The 13,394-nt window shown below is 41.7% G+C and overlaps 1 protein-coding gene across 1 annotated transcript in view; it reads right to left on the reverse strand.

Moving 5' to 3' along the window:
* The window catches only part of CNTNAP2 (contactin associated protein 2), a 1,190,827-nt gene that overhangs the window by 12,641 nt on the left and 1,164,792 nt on the right, over positions 1 to 13,394 (reverse strand). The window lies entirely within an intron of this gene.

The following is a 13,394-nucleotide window of genomic DNA, read 5'->3' on the forward strand; positions in this document are numbered from 1 at the left end:
AGAAACCAAAAAACCCCACCTTTCATTATTATCTAATTCCTCAGAACTTGCTTCCTCTTCTTAACAAAAATAAAATTAAAGGAGGTACTCTTTATTATCACTCTTTATTATCACTGCTGATAATACAGGAGGTCATTTTGTTACTCTACTAGAATAAATTCAGCAAGTTTCTTTAACACAACAGCAAATAAAACCTTTTCTTTCAAAAGCATGTGATCATACATATTATTATAGAGATTTTTGCCTTTGTCCCTGCTGTCGATGAAAGGTTTTTCAGAAGTTTCCAGGACTTTGTGACCACCACTGAGTAAAACTGCAAGCTCTTTGAAAGAAAAAGTGCCATCCCTTTTGCTGCTGTACAGTCCAAGGTATGTGAGGGGATGCATTTTCTGTCGGTCATAGAGCCATAGAGCAGTCACCCAAAGGAGCACACGCCAGCACATTTGCTATCCTAGAAGAAAGACCAGTGTGTCAGCTTAGCCACTGCTGGAGGTGCTTTGGAGATGCAAGACTGTGAGTTGGAGGAGCAGGCAGGAGAGCCCACAGGAGAAGAGAGCCTCCAGCAGACACATAAGGAGAGGAAACATGGTCAGATGTACCAGCACTGGTATCACCATCTGTCAGTGACCTAAAATGGAGAGACTACTTGTGACAGAGATGGATGAAGGAACCGATATAGATTTAAAGTAGAATTTGGATTGTAATCTTGGTTTTAGCCTCCAGAAAACACCACAGAGGCTTTTCAAAGCCTTTTTTATTTTTTTTATTCCATCAATTAAACCTATCATCAGCATTTTCTTTAGAGTCATAGCAACTAGACACTGCAGTGACTAAGCAAGCCCAGAGAGCAAGGTGAGTGGTTGCAATCATTCCCTTCTTTGCCATTGGACTGTGGCATTGAGACAGTTAAAATAATCATGGATAGGAATTACTTCTTAGGTCAGTATTTAAAACCCAGCTGTATTTTCCTTGCTTGATGAATTAAGTGATATTGTATTAATCAGTTGCCTTTACATGCATTTGCTATACCCAAAAACTGGCTAAGGAAATTCAGCTGGCTTTCTGTTAGCATGGACTAAAATCCATAATAAAGTTCCTTTTGTATCGCAAAACAGCTGCACAAAAGAATGAATGGCTTCAGCTTGCCACGTGTCCTGCAAAGAGGTCTGGGGGTAGAGCAGCCTTCCGTGTGCCTACTGTGGGGGCAAGTCAAAGCAGCTGTGTGTTAAAAACTAGTTTTTGGCTGGTTGCCTGTGGACAAACAAGAGAGCGTTTCTCAGGGCTCAGTGGAGGTGGCCTGGCCAGCGTTTTTTGCCAGCAGCACTCGTGCCTTTGACATTTGTCGGTGCTCTTGCTTCTGAAAACAGCATTTCTGCACCTCTCTGAAACAAACCAGGCTAAAAAATGTAAAAAATAAATAACTACCTGATCCTGTATCAATGGATTTTTCTCCGAAGAAGAACCTTACTGTGCAGGACCACAAATGTTTTCTACAGAGACATTTTGGCACAGGGTCCATAATATTATCCTTGCAGTGCTGAAATGAAGGGCTGGCAGTTGGAAAATAAACCCTAACTTTAAACCTACTCCCCCTGCACCTCACATGAAATCCTAAAGCCAAATAACACTAACTGGAAAAGCATCAATTTGCCAAACTGTATGGAGTTGTTCTCTGCCATTTCAATCCAAAAGGAGGCCCCTTTCCATAGGAGCAGCATCACAGGCAGTTAACAAGTCCTACCACTTGCCACTTGGAGTTACTCTCCTGTGTCCCACATGAGAGATCTTAAAATCAGCGATGGGTTACAGTTCCCCCTTCCCTTACAACAGAAAAACATATTTTATCTTCTTTTAAAAGGTTGTTTCAAGGACCATGGCACTCGTGAAGTGTAAAGAAAGAGGAAAGATGCTGTTCCTGGCAGCACGATCCCTTCTGAACTGCCACATCCCAAGGGATTCCTGGCAAATGGAAGACTACAGGTTATGACGTTCAACAGCCACTGAAGTACATCACAGGATAATGAAGAAAATGAAGTATGATATGACGCTACATTCTTGATCTGGTCTGAGAGCTGGTGCTAGGACTGATACCTCCATCCAAAGCTGCTTTCCATTGCATCTAGTCATTGTACACACTCAGGAGGAGATGTCCATTGGATCAACAATCAGATGTGATTCACTCTGAGACTCTCATGTCTGAAAAAAAACGTGTGTTTATCTGCTCGAGGGTAGGGAGGCTCTACAGAGAGGTCTTGACAGGCTGGAGTGATGGGCTAAGGCCAACTGTAGGAGTTTCAATAAGGCCAAAGGCATCCTGGCTTGTGTCAGCAACAGCGTGGCCAGCAGGGACAGGGAAGGGATCTGACCCCTGTACTCGGCACTGGTGAGGCCGCACCTCGATGACTGGGTTCAGTTTTGGGCCCCTCACTACAAAAAGGCCATTGAATGACTCGAGCATGTCCAGAGAAGGGCAACGGAGATGGTGCAGGGTCTGGAGCACAGGTCTGATGGGGAGCGGCTGAGGGAACTGGGGGGTTTAGTCTGGAGAAGAGGAGGCTGAGGGGAGACCTCATCGCCCTCTACAGCTCCCTGAAAGGAGGGTGCAGAGACCTGGGGATGAGTCTCTTGAACCAAGGAACAAGCAACAGGACAAGAGGGAATGGCCTCAAGCTGCACCAGGGCAGGGTTAGACTGGCTCTTAGGAAGCATTTCTTTGCAGAAGGGGTTGTTGGGTGTTGGAATGGGCTGCCCAGGGCAGGGGTGGAGTCCCCATCCCTGGAGGGGTTGAAGAGTCGGGTTGACCCAGTGCTGAGGGATCTGGTGGAGTTGAGAACGGTCAGTGTGAGGTTAATGGTTGGACTGGAGGATCTTCAAGGTCCTTTCCAACCGAGATCATTCTGTGATTCTGTGAAGAGGAGACAGGAACATGTGTCTGGGGGCAGGGGACAGCCTATTTCATCAAGAGTTCACCATCAGATTGGATAAGTTGTGCCCTGCTGCAACTGCTGGAGAAACAGGAGTGCTGCAGTGAAAAAAGAAGCTTAGACATTAATGAATCTTTTTTAAAAGCACTTATGGCAGTGTTGGCAGATATTATCACTATAATTTATGAATTCATGTTCTATTACTCTTGTGTCAGCAGGAGACCTGCTTTTATATCATGGGGCTCTTTTTGACTGAAAAATTATATCTAAAATCTCAGCCAAATGTGGCGTTACTAACTTCTGCTGCAGGAGTGTCTAGACCAGTTTTTTACTGAATGTATTACTACAGATGGGTAGAGGAGGAAGAAAAGAACTCATTACTTTCTCTTTTAGGTTGAAGTTCCCTTGAAATTCTTCTGGGTAGCAGTAGCTTCTCAAAAGATCAAAAATAGCTACAGACCACAGGTCTAATAACCGCAAAGGGATATCTCCTGCCACAGCAATTAGGCAGAAGAGAATGTATGAGGGCTCATTCCTTGACCCTCCAAGGTGAATTTAACAGCTGAGTACTGTCACCAACAGGTACCAAGCGCAGGTATTTCAGGTAGCAGCTATGTCATTCAAACATATAATAATTTGTCTCTGACCTTACTATGGTCACATTCCTTGGCAATATTAAGCAACTTTGTCAAGAAGACAACTAATGAGATTCTTTCTTCCATTGCTGCTGAAATTCAGGAACTAACTGAGGAAAGCACATGTTAGAGCAGGCTGACAAAGGGGCAACAGTAATACTGATGCTCTGGTAAAAACACAGAAGACTACAGTGTGCTGTTCACAGGTTGTAAAGAGTAACTCCTAAAATGTTTTTAAATGACTGGTCAGATAAAATTAATACTGTTAGTAGTGACTGTCATGTTTTGTGGGAATCTAAATCACAGTGGTACAGTAACTAGCTTGCATGGCTATAATATGCAGATTAAGTACAGGGTGAGTTGCTAATGGTCAAGTGTGTGCCTTCATTTCTCTGTTGCAGCTGGGAACACCTCTTTCCTGTTCAATTCTTCTGTTAGCACTGTGACATTAATCCTAACTACATGTCTCAGCAAGCCCTTTTTCACAGCTTCAGATCATGACTTGCCCACAGCAAATAGGTGCCACGGAGCTGAGGTTGCTCTATGTTGTTACCCTGAACAGCAAATGGGTTGTGAATGTAATAAGATGGTGTGAGGAGGATTCTGCAGGAGTTTTGGTCTATGTACCATCCTCCTCATTGTTAGCTGTGGCCATGAATAGGGCTATTCAGTTTTCCTATATTACCTGGTCTACAAACGTTGCTTTCGAGCAGCTGATTCCCATCTGGTTTGGGGACTGTATGGGAAAGGCTTCCTTACTTTAGGAGCTTTTTCTGAATCTTCCCTAGGTTTCTCTGAGCAGCCAGGGTCTCGCTTGTGTGAATCAAAACATGAAGAAGAAAGCAAACAGCTTTTTAATCTATCCTGGAAAACAGTTGCATATTGGCCCCAGAGATGTGCTGCCAGTTCCCTGAAATCCTCTGCTCATGCAGCTGTGGCACAGAGCCATTAGTTTGCTCTCAGGACACACCAAAGACATTTTCCTAAAACCCACAGCTGGGGTAGGGATGGATTAAACTGTACCAGGAAATGCTAAACTCATCTGTGGCTTACAGACATCACCTCATCTGGTTCCCTTCCAGAACACAATCTGAGCGATGCTGTTCTTTGCACCCTGTCTTCCCACAGCATGCCATCAGGTTTGCTTCAAACACCATCATCCTGAAACTCACTGATGTAAAAGGACACAGCATACTTTGCTTTCTCTTTCTTTTGTGGGCTGCTGTTTACGAAGCCATAGTTTCAATAATCACAGAGTAAATCTATGGAGTTTGAACTTATGTTTTACACTTTTCAACTTTGTGTTATGAGTCTATTAGTCTCAGGGTAAATGGGGTTAAAGGAACTTTGTAGCACCTGAAAGGGTGATTAAAGACACTGCAGGCAAAATCCAAGTTTTGGCCATCATTTTAATGACATTTCAGATGACCACAAAAATGCAGTAGGAGACCTACCATCATCTGGCACACTCAGCATGGTCATTGTCACAGCCAGCTGCAATACAGCAGCACTCACTGAATGGAAAGGGGAGATGGGACTGGATAAACAGACCATAATTAGGATTAGATGTTAAAGATGACAGATGTGGTTGATTTAACAGAGTGAGTGATAATTTTGCTTCATTATAGTAGGTGTGATTTTGCATCTGTCATTTTCAGAGGGAGAGATTTTACCATGGATCCCACATAAAAGCCTTCTGCAAATTCACAAAATTGAAATAAAAAATGACCCTGTTAAAGTAGAAAGGTGGTCCAGAATGAAGGTGTGGGTAGAGAAATGATCAAAAAGCTATTCAGTAAAGTCAAGGGGAAACCCAAAACCAAACAGGGAGACTATTCAACTAGAGAGGTGTACTGAGAAGTACAAAGTAAAAGGCAAATTTCATTTTGACATACACTACCAGGAGCATTACACATAAACCCTCGAAAGCAATTTTTTTAACTGGACTTTTTTACTGAGTGGGCAAGTCTTAGTTAAAATACAGCACACTACAAAGGAAGATAGTTTAGATTTGTTCCAAAAAAGGAAGGCTGGGAGTAATCACAGCTGTAAAACAAACAATGGATGAAACCTGTGAAATGCTGGAAATTGAGTTTATTCAGCCTAGAACTAACACGTGTTGCAAGGTTGCTGTGACCTTTCAGCTTCACAGATGTCCACAATTTTTGAGAAGTATTCTCCCATTATTAAGACCAGTTGGGTTTTTACATAAATACGAACTAGAGAAGCAACCAGAACAACTGGATCTGGTGATCACAAGGTATATAAAACCCCTGGCAACCAAGACACTGATTAAAAGTAGAACAGTGAGAGAACAAAATAAAAGCAAAGATGTGAACTATAACTCCTTCTTCCTAATTTTATTTTGTATCCAGGCATCCTAGAGTTGAGGTTGCAACAAACACTCACTGACACCTTAGGATTCAGGGAAAGTGTTGGACACTACAGGCATTCACTAATCTATTTCTCCACAGGACCATAACACAGAGGAAAACAAAAGCAAGCTCTTTGGCTGCATTTTGTCAAATTATGTCAACTCTGCTGGTCAGGTAAGACTGTACTGCTATGTTTTGAAATTACAGAGCACTCCTTATTACAGACTCTAAGTACAGAAACTAATTGCTTGACTCTTGATAGTAGGAACTAATGTGCAGTCACAGTCACATTCCCCTTCGTGAAGGGCCTAGATTACAAGAGAAACTCTAAACACATGCACAGAAATGATGGAGCAGGAGTAAACAACTCCATTACACAGTCCCACATCAAAGGTGAACAACACAGCCCATAGACTCCAGTCACCCTTTCTTGCTCATCCCATTGCCTGTGCCCATCCCACCCACTGCTCTCCTCCTGAGTGTGGCTCTGTGAAGAGCTCCCATGACAACTACAGCAATTCAGAAAAAGAAGAAAAATCTGAAGCAGTATGGAAAATGGTGTCTTTTTATGATGCCAGGGCAAATTTTATATTGAAATATCCTATATTTTTTTTTTTAAAAATTAATATATCTATTTTTTTCCTACTTCTCCAAGCTGAAAACAGAGAAAGGAAGAAAACTATCCCTACTGCTTTTCTAGGCATTTAAGAGCAGATTATGAGGGAGGACCATCTAACATTAAACAGCAGAGTTTAAAGTCCCACTGACACCAGCTTAAGTATAGAACTAAGAATCTGGCTAAAGTTATTTTTAATATTAAACACAAGGTTTTTTTTAAAAAATACCCAATTATTACCCAACCACAAATTATTTAAAAGATATTATTAACCATATTGTTTGTAGAAGGTAATTTTTGTCCTTTGTTGGGGTTAATCACTACTCCCTTTAGTATGTCTCAACTGCAGTGTTAGAGGGTTTTGTTAGAGCACATCCCTAATATGAACCATTTTTCTGTCTTAATGGAAATAGAAGCCTTCACAGTCACAGACTTACTAATTTTTTTGATATAAGTTATAGGATATTGGAAAAAGCACACCCACATAACAATTTGGAAACTACCAGAACAGATGTGCACTTTAGAGGAAAATTAGGGCTTTTCACTTTAAAAATGTCATCTTCTTCTTTCTGTTGCCAACTGTGTTGGGTTTGTGTGTGTAGGGGTTTTGGTAGCAGGGGAGGAGGCTACAGCGGTGGCCCCCTCTGAGAGGCTTCTCGAAGCTCCCCTGGCTTCAAGTCAGACCCACCTCTGGCCAAGGCTGAGACAACTAGTGATTGTGGCTGCACCTCTGGGATAATGTATTTAAGAAGGGGAACCTGGGAGGAGGGCAAGTTGTGAGGGAAATACCTATGAAAACACCGAGGTCAGTGGAAGAAAGGAGGAAGGGGGTTGGTGGGCCACAGCAGAGACCCCGCTGCAGCCCGTGGTGAGAGGTCAGGCTGTGCCCCTGCACCCACGGAGGTCACCGGTGGAGCAGATGCCACCTGCAGCCCATGGAGGACCCTACGCTGGAGCAGGGGGCTGTGCCTGAAGAAGGCTGGGGCTCTGAGGGAAGCCCACGCTGGGGCAATTCATCGCTGAAAGAACTGCAACATGCTGGAAGGATCCATGCTGGAGTAGTTAATGAAAAGCTGCAGCATGTGGGAGGGACTCGTGTTGGAGAAAGTTCATGTAGGACTGACTGTCTTCTGTGAGAGGGACCCCATGCTGGGGCAGGGGAAAAATGTGAGGAGTCCTCCCCCTGAGGGAGGACTGTGGAGGATGACATAGAGAAATTGGGAGCAAAGCTGAGCCTGGGAAGAAGGGAGAGTTGTGGGGAAGGTGTTTTTAAGATGCAGTTGCATTTTATTCTAGTAAATAAAGTGGTGGAGGTAGCCAAATTAAACTGATATTTTTTTTCTTCCCCAAATGAGTCTGTCTTTAGCCTGTGACCATAATGAATGAGTCATCCTTCCCTGTCCTTGTCATCTGTGTGGTGTTCAGTTGCCCTCTGGGCTTAAACCACAACACCAATAATGCAAATTATTTGAAACTTGAAAGTCTTAATGTTGGATCAAAATCCACTAATTACTTCAATCCTTTGCAACCTTCTTGGCTGGGAGAGATAGGGAAGAAAAAAACCAGACAAAATGTTCATAAATGACAAAAAAGTCACGCAACGCATTAGTGCTATTGGGACCAATTATTTAAACTAAGTTTTGTCAGGTATGTTCTGTTAGATCAAAACATTTTGAAGGGTTGAATTTTTTTTCTCTAAGAATTTTTCACTGAATCTGAAGTGGTTTTACTGACAGCTACTGGTGAGTTCTGCTGAGAGAGAGACACACACACAGAGATGATGGAAAACACAAACCCAGTATTTTTACACTTTTGGTGTGAAGGTTCTCCAGTTGTGTCTTTTTATGCCAATATGAAATGAGTATAAATTTTAAAATTCTCTGAAATTATGACTTAGTAGAAACATCGTCTGAACAGCCCTTCTGTATGCAAACGCCTGTGACAGTGTGTGAAAGTAAGTGTGGATTATAGAAAAAAGAGTTGTTGGATGTTTGTGTTAAAAAAAGCATGAATCTTGGGAGTAAACAATGGAAATGTCAACAATAAACAGTGGCAGCACTGGGGGGAAATTCACTGAACGTTCCATGGTCAATGAACTGGGACAATGCAAATTCTCAACATTAGACACCTGAGTTGACAACCCAACCAGTCAAGACAGCTGTTTCTGAATCGTCTGTGTTATTAGTCCCTTAATTTCCTTCTGCAGACAAACTTCACTGTCCATACACTTAGGCAGAGGAGGAAATGGAGTTTTATGAATGGCTTGCTCCAAGAGAGCAGAACAATAGTCTTTGTTTCAGTCTTAAGAAGCAATCTTCCTAGCAAAGGGGAAGAAAAACATGTGCCTTATTAGGAGATCCATCCTTGCAGCTTAAACTCCCCCACATCAGTCCTGGATGAAATATGAAACAGGGAAAACATTTCTGCACTGTCTATTGGGATGGGTTTAGTGATTTTCCCCTGCTTTCCCCTCTGTGTGCTCATTTCCCAATAGTAAGTTTTACACTTTCTTTTGCACACAAACAAGTAATTGTACAAAGTGGTGGAAAGACAAGACCTTTTAAAAGTTAGTAACTTTTAACAGTTAGTAACTGGTACCTGCATACTACAGAATTTTCTTCCTTATTTTAAGAGGAGAGCAGACATTGAGGATTACTTTTGGATTGTGTTCATCTTCAGTTTGAACTTCATCAATTTCTGTCTCAGAAGTAGTATTTTGAACATTTGTTCTGCCAGACTAAACTGCTAAACTCATCTGTCTTTTAATTCCTGGTAGTAACATCTGTCAGACACTGGTCTCACCCTGACTCCAGACAAGAACTGCTAGTGTATTAGTCGTGCTGGCCTAAGCGATCACTTTCATCAAGATTTTATGTGCAGCGCTTACATTTCACCTGTTAAGGAAGACAAACAAATACTTCCTTTCATAATTAATGTAAAATATAAAATGCTTCAGTGCTCTCAAAGGAACAGTAGAATTAAGTGCTGATCAAAGCCTAGCTGTATATAGCTAATTGCTGATAATGGACCCACAGGGAATACTTGAAAGAAACAAAACCCCCAAAATAAATCCACAAACAAGAATACCGAACAATGACCGAACTTATGACAGCTACAAAAAAGTAAAAAAAAAAAAAAAAAAAAAATCTATTAATTGAGGCCATTGGAAGAAAGGGCTTCTCACAGCCAGGCTATGAATGACAAGATCAGGTTCTGCACTTCCAGCGTTCATCCACTTACGAAAAAATAAAGGCTTGGGCTGGTGATGAGGAATGGGTCAGACTGGAGAGTTTAAATCTACAATAAACTTTAATAGCTTTAATGACCTGACTGTAGTCTAGAATAACCTCTTACACAGGAAGTGAAGTGCTTTTCAGCCCAAGGAAAGGAAAAAGGCGGCAGTCACATGAAGTGCCCAGGCATCCAAATATTCTTTCTCTACTCCATTTTTTCCTAATTTGTGCCATCCCTGTGTTCCTAGTTAAAGTTAATACTTGTGGAACAAATACAGTATTTGCAGAGGATGGAAAACTCTTTTTTTTTTTTTTTTTTTAATATTACCACCTCCTTGCCTTGATGTGAGGTAGCAGCATTAACATTCAAATCACTGCTTATGAAATAGCTACAGTGCTGGTCTCTCAATGAACGCCAGAAGAATTTACAAGCTTGGCAGTCTGTCAGTTGTCTGATACACTAGAAAGAGTGTCAGAAATTTCAGACTGAAATTATATAGTCTTAAAGATAAGAGAAAGCTATGCATAATTGTGTGAAGAAACTAGATGAGACGGAGGGAGTCATTTTTATTCCCAATCAATAGAGAGATTTACAGTAATTCAAGCACCATAATTAAACCCTTTAAAGATGAAGCACTGATTGTGTCAAATTTCAGACAGATGCTCTTGCTAGTTAGCTGCTCAACAGGGAGGAGGAAAATAGAAACCGTTGTATCTCAATGTTTACTACTTACCTTCTTGCCTGCAAGAACCACTTGCTGCTTAGAACCAGCTTTGAGTTTCTGCTAGACTCAATCCCCTATCTGAAAAAAATGCCACCTTCCTTTTTGAAAACAACTCAGGTCAAGGCCATGGACTTCTGTGACAATATTTATATTGGGAGAATTGGGGGTGAACGCTGGTCACTCTCAGCAGAGGAAACTTGATCACAGAAATGGACCAAAATCTGGCAGTGGAAGAATCTGTTGGGCTGCAGGGCAGGCTGGAAGTGCATCTTCTGTCTTTTGTATAGGAAGTATAAACATTAAACTAGCTTACTGGCAGACAAAGAGCCTCCCAATGTTTACATGTTATGTTAATTAAAAAGAACCAAACACTTTGAGTGATCAATAACTTCAAAGACAGAATCTGACATCACTTTCTGGTTGAAGTACAGGTAACTAATCCTATTTGCTATCCTTGAAAAAGGAGGAGCGTCATTTTATTCTAGCAACTGCCTTCACGTCTATGTGTAATATTGCTAACACCTAGGAGATCGAGTTTAGATGTGTAAGGCTGAATTATGAACAAAAGCAGTGCACCTCTTCTGTCCCTCCTGCCTGACTTGCTTGCCCCCTGCAGAAAGCCTGGAGACGTGACCCTGCTCCCCTGCTGTCCCTTAGAGGAGAGAATGAACACTGCATCACGTTACCACTGATTTTAACCCTTCTATTGGATTCACTGATGTGTACAGGAGTCTTTCAATGTCTGTGGCCAGGAGAAGACCCTTTTGTTCATGTGTTTGTAACCTAAGACCATTTTGAAGGCTGCTTCGATGCCCTCCAGCAAGTAATGCTTTTGATCCTTCCTTCCCACTGCGCCCTTTGTAACAAGCCCTTTACAAGGGCAAGAGCTGTTTCCCATCTCTGTAGCCACATCCGTACCTGTGGATGTCTGACACAGCTTCTCTTCAGATGCTTCTGCTCTGTCCTCTGAGACGTGGTCAGAGGGTGGGATGGCAACCCAGCTAGTGGCTTCTGAATCGGGAAGGTGACCTTCAGCACTGTCACCAGGAACACAGGAGTGACACTCTGTCTTAGTCCAGAAATCAACTTCTATCTTTTGTTTGATGAAGATAATTAGTAGGCCAGTTAGGTGAGCATGGCTCATAGAATCATAGAACCATTCAGGTTGGAAAAGACCCTTGGGATCATCGAGTCCAACCATCAGCCCTACTCTGCAAAGTTCTCCCCTGCACCATAGCCCCCAACGTCTCATCCAAACGACCCTTCAACACCTCCAGGGATGGTGACTCCAGCCCTTCCCTGGGCAGCCTATTCCACTGTCTGACCACTCTTTCCGTGAAAAATTTTTTCCTAATGTCCAGTCTAAACCTCCCCTATTGGAGTTTAAAGCCATTCCCCCTTGTTCTGTTACTAATCACCTCTGAGAAGAGACCAGCACCAACATGTGGCCAGTATTCAGCCCTCCCGTTCTCTTCTCCTGCCATCGCTTGTTAGAGGGGTGAATTTGTAACACAAATGGAGTTAATCCTGAGGGCAGCTGTTTTAAGCTTGATTACACTATTGCATGTCTTCATACAATGTTTTTGCTAGACCTGCTCAATATAGGTTTCAAAGCAAGCTGCCGATTCTTAAAAGACAAGGTCTTTCACCTTCTACAAAAATAAAGGGCTTGCAGGGTTTAAATATGTACAGTCAGAAAAGTCACACCACTTGGAAGAACATTGCGGACATAGCATTTAACCCTGTTCCATTTAATTCTTCATGTTTTGAAACTAATATGGGTTTAAGTACGTTCCGTGTTAAATACTCTAGATGGCATTCCGTTCAAGCTCAGAATAAATGCATCTTGCAGCTACACACTGCCATGGCAGCGTAGAAGTGTTGAAGCATGGTTTGTCAACTGTTGTATGTACCTTGCCTCTTCTGGTATCTTTTGCTTTTACTAAATTCAAGATCAGGTAGATTGGCAAGCTGGAGCACATTTTCCCTAAAATGGAGAGGTACATACCTGTAGTAGGTTTCTTTTATCCTTTTTATGTAAATAAGAAAAGTTTGGAAGTGAAACTCAGTTAGTAAATTGCAAAACCTTTATCTTAGAAAAAAACACCCACAAACTGAACACCACCACCCCAATAATATGCACCTTCTGATTTAAGTACAAGGCATTTTAGGTATGGGAGTTTAATTACTACAAATATAATCATCTGTTTGGGCTTCTGTTTGCTTCTCTACAATGAGCAAGGTGTCAGTTATCAGTGACATACATCTTAGCTAATGTGAACTGAGAGATATTAAAAAAATCCTTGGTGATTAGCTTTTCTTTAACATATGCTACAGTAATAGATATTATAATGCATGTTAATATAGTTAAAGACATGTAATTATAACTTTTGTTTTGAAATGTATGCCAGACGGGCAATCTGCTGGGTTTAGACAACATGTAATGGCAGGACATGCCATTTTAAAATTTTATGGTCATTGATCAAGCTCTTTTTTGCCTCCTTTCTACACTCCTTTTGATGTAACCAAAGCAAATTGGATTGTCTGACATGAACTGACATAATACGGAAGGGAGAAAACCACAGGAGGGAAACTATATTGATGATCTGCTTGATTACTGACTTTTTTTTTTTTTTAGATCACTAGAAAGTCATATTCTAGAAAAGAATGACTTGCTGAATTCCTGTGCTTCATTGCCACCAAGAAAGGATTACCATAGCAACAGGGAAAGACTATGCATTGTAAGAATACTCACAAGCTGAACAAGATAATGGTTTAAGATAATGTCCCAATAGCATGGCAAAATGTCAGCCAGGAGGTGGGAAGGAAGGGAAGTGGCATTTTCACAATGACAAAAGAAATTTTAAAAGAACTAATGTTGTAAAT

This window comes from Athene noctua, chromosome 2 (assembly GCF_965140245.1).
Source record: "Athene noctua chromosome 2, bAthNoc1.hap1.1, whole genome shotgun sequence".
NCBI classification, from domain to species: domain Eukaryota; kingdom Metazoa; phylum Chordata; class Aves; order Strigiformes; family Strigidae; genus Athene; species Athene noctua.